Here is a 4,476-nt window from a genome sequence, read left to right on the forward strand (position 1 = left end):
GCTCCTCTTCCTCCATCAATCCTGCAATCTCCTCACCTCAACATCCCTGAAATCGTCTTCCTCCTTTTATTCCCTCCATCTTAACTTTCTCCCTAGGAATCTCTCTGCAAGGACCTCGCAGGCCAGTTGTCGAGCGTGTGGGATCAAACGGAGGAGGTCAGCCTGTCCCAACCTCCCTCCTCCCTCCTCCCTCCTCCTTCCTCCGTCTTCCCTCCTCCCTCCTCCCTTGTCTTACAGTCTTCTCAGCTCAACGCCACGATCATCAGGGAGCAGCAGCGTGGAGACAGACGGGTACTTTGTCGTGCCCAGCTGTGGTTTAGCTGAAACAATTGGAAGGTGCAAGAGATCAAAGACAGGATCCGCCTACAGGAGGAATATGTCCATGAACATGCTGTAAGTTATTGCATCCTATCCTGTCCTCTCCTCTGCTGCCCTCTCCTCTCCTCTCCTCTCCTCTCCTCTCCTCTCCTCTCCTTCCTCTCCTCTCCTCCCCTCCCCTCTCCTCTCCTCCCTCTAATCCCCTCACTCCTCTCTCCTTTCTGTCTTACCTCCATTTCTCTCTACTCTCCCCTCCCGTCCAATACTCTCCTTTGTTCTGTTCGCTTCTCGTTTCCTCTTTCTAATCCTCTTGGAAGCATTCCTTTGCAAGGCTTGATGCCGACAGCACAAGGTTGAAGAGAGAGCTGGACAGCGCGACGATGGAGGTAACGGAGGAGGAGGAGGAGGAGGAGGAGGAGGAGGAGGAGGAGGAGGAGGAGGGAGGGAGGAACACTCATCATTCTCGCAGCTGGAGTTTGGGGATCAGCAGCTGCAGGTTGAGCTGAAGAAGAAGGAAGAGCTGGACAACGAGAGGCAGCAGGTGAGGACGTCCCCTCGTTCCCTGCCTCCTCTCATCGTTGATCCCACAGGCGCTCAATCGCGCCATCGCGCTGGGTCGTTCAGCCGAGCAAGGGAGAGACGTGCTGCTGCAGGTGAGGGTGTAGGAGAGTGCTCTCAGCGGCTGACCCGTCGGTCAAAGATCCAGGAGGCGCTCAAGATGGAGCAGGAGGTGCTGGAGACCGTGAAGAAGGTGACGAGGGGGCGCCTTGACGAGCGATGGGTCTGACTTGCCGTCAGGACCTGGAGAAGGCGAGGCTGAAGACTTCAAGGGCCCAGAGGAGCCTGCAGGAGTTCGAGCAGAGGCGAGAGCACCTTGACTTCATGGTCCACCGCGCGGAGCTCGAGAGGGACCAGGTCGAGGAGCTGGCTGCTGTTTCAGCGGATGATGGTGATGGTGATGGTGATGGTGATGGTGTGTAGACGAAAGACAAGTTCGAGTCGATCAAATACGTGGAGACGTGCCAACTGGTGGCAAACCTGACGCTGCACCTGAAGCAATCGGAAGAGAAGGCTCAGAAGTGACGCTTATGACCTGTCATGCCGCGCGTGTGACATGGTTGGCAGGCTGGCAGACGAGCTCGAGGAGTTGCAGGTCAAGTACGACAGGGAGAAGAATGACTTCGACATGTCAGAACTCGCAACAGGAGCTCCTGTTGCTCCTCCTCAAGTTTGACGGCATGCAGGCACAAGGAGGAAAACCGCAAGGTTTCGAAAGAAAACCAGAACTTAGACGATGAGATTGAGGTGAAGGCGAACCCTTGTGCTCCCCTTGTTGACCCTCCCTCGCATGGCAGAGATATCAATCGGAGGCCAACAAGCTCGACTCGCAATCTAGCTTCCTCCTACAGCAGCTCGAGAGCATGTCCAAGGTGCCTCCGCTGGCCGCTGTTGTGCCATCGCTCGTGACTGCCGAGTCAGGAGGAGGTTGAACTTCACTCCAAGTTGAGCGCCATGGACAAGAAACTAGCGCACCTCGACGCCAAGAATGGCTACCTCGAGTCAGAGGCGGGCCTGCTGCGCAAGGAAGTGACGCAGCTGGAAGAGCAGAAGCACAAGAACAGGTGGAGGGATCTTGTGCTTGGCTCCGCTCATTCCTTGCGCGCGCAGCTCCAGTGACGCCGCGGCGGCTGAAGAGAGCAGAGCGAGTGACAAGCCAGCGCCCTCGTTGTTCCCCTTCGAGATCCCAGGTGCTCCCTCCCCCCCTCATCCACCTTCCTCACTCACTCACCTTCACCAGATGTACTCAAGCTCGAGACGCTCGACAATCAAGTATGGGATGCTTCTGCTGTCCTCGGCAACTTGACGGCTTCGATGCCCTTCCCGCCATCCATCCCTCTGCTGGACCTTGAGATGCCTGACCTCGAAGTTTGATCCTACTGACTCATGTTATAACTTAAACTCTCCGAATCTAGCATCTCAGCCTACTGACTCATGTTATAACTTCAACTATCAGTCACAAGGGATTATCTATAGGAAAGTGTCTGACAGATGCCGGACACGAGCATCATGTCTTGTCCGGCAGGGAGGGCAAAGTTGAGTAAATATTTTGTCCTGCATCTTCAATGAATGACAAATAATACCTTTGGAAAGCAGGGCACGATTTTACTAGGGTACTTGAACTGTTTAGTAGGGGTAGCACAAAAATTATGCTACTTATTAAACTTCTTATATAACACATGCCGGACAATCCAATTAGTGCATTAGTTTTACTCAACTTTGGAACCTCTAATTGCTCCTACCCCCTTGCCCTGCACTGTCCGATCTTATAGAAATGTGTGGCCCCACCACCCCACCCCCTTCCACAAACAGCTTCGCGCCATTCATGGCTTCTTCACACACATGCTTGTTTGGCAATCAATGCAAGGTACATGATGAAAGCATTCGATTGTATCAATGCTGAAGATGCAAGCCTGATGTGCCATCATCTTTGCGTGAATGAATATGTTGATTCGGAAGGATACACCAGCTGTGAGTGTGAGCAACGTGGGAAAACAGCCATTCCATCAATTCCTCAAGATGCACTTGCTTGCAAGAAGTCATGTAGAAGGATCTAATCATGGCACAGAGTGGATGATGATGATGATGATGTGATTTTGATGATGCTGAGGAGGAGGTGGTGGTGGAGCACGAGCTGGAGCACATGCAACAGGACGAGGACGAGGAGAAGAAGAGCAAGATGTAAGGGGACAGATAGAATCAGTAAGTGGAATCTGTAAGAGATTGGATGGGAAAGAGATTGGATCTGTAAGAGATTGGTCAACCCGAAGACCTCCTCTTGGAGTTCTGTAAGCCAACTGATTACTTTGCTGTGTGAGAAGAGAGCATGTTGCTTGTCAGCTTCGGAGTTGAGCACGAAATCGCAGTCCAACCCCTGAGAAGATCAAGAGTTGCTGGCAAGACGGGGGTTGGTTTCTTTGTACATGAGGAAATGCTCGCACCAGCAAATATCTTCGTTGCTGATAATGAAGCGAAAAAGCTACTTGAAGTTTCAGTCAAACATGTCTCTAAGGTCTGGCGTCAGGCATGTTTACAGAAGGAACAACCACTCAAAGACTTTCGGTGGAAGATTGATACAACCATATATTGGAGTCCTACAAAGGTCTTCATAGATGAGGCGGCAGATGGTGTCACGAAACTCAGCTCGGGAAAGGATGCAAATCCGTTGACGGAAGAGAATTACATATGCATCTGCATAGGCATAAGAAGATAGGATCGTGGGCAGCCTGACATATGTCACATTGAGTTGGGATGTCATCTGTAGATCCGTGAATACGGTTCAGATCCTGCTGCATGCAACACATCTGATGGCAAGATGATCATATGTTCGTTGGTGTTCCGAGCCTGGAGGATTTGAAACGCAACATTGCAGAAAACAACGATTCAGTCGCAGGCATGCTGAAGGAGATTCCGGAGATAGGGCAACATGCGACAGAACACCAGGAACAGGAAGAGGAACCTGACCTCGGAGACGTAAAAGCTGGCGCACTGCTGAATCGAAGCACTGTACAGTGTGTCAATGGCGATCGAGCTGGCGTTATTCACACTGTGACTCAGACTGCTCAAGCTGATCTGAAAACGATTCGAATTTCTGGTGAAGCGAAATGTTTCAACAGTGCATGGAATCTGTATCACTCTGGCAAACATGCCAAAGGGATACCTCCTTCGGAGAAACTGCAACGAGCAAATTTTAACAGAGCATGAAGCAAATGGTTTGCAGGCATAGCTTATCTCATGAAGTGCTTTGACCAATTCATCCGGCGAAGTGTAATGGAACTGAATTCCTTCTTTTTTATAGTCGGTGAGAATCTTTGATGTTTTAAGGCCGAGATGAAACATTCAAGAAATATCCAAAGGATTTCATCTCGTGGCTCAATCAGAGAGAAGGGGCAGAGAGCTCAAGTGATAGGAGTGGGCAGTTTGCACAGGCAACGTACTTCAAGAAAATGCGAAAGAAAGAAGCAACGCGACTAGATGAGATCAGGTGGTCGTTCGAAATGCGAATGATAACGAGACTGATGGCTTAGATTTTGCCTGTAATTGGATGGTTTAAGGTTTGCAAAACATATACGAAAGCTACATTCGGAAACGAGTGATATC

This window comes from Guillardia theta (genome assembly GCF_000315625.1).
Source record: "Guillardia theta CCMP2712 unplaced genomic scaffold GUITHscaffold_17, whole genome shotgun sequence".
In the NCBI taxonomy this organism is placed as follows: domain Eukaryota; class Cryptophyceae; order Pyrenomonadales; family Geminigeraceae; genus Guillardia; species Guillardia theta.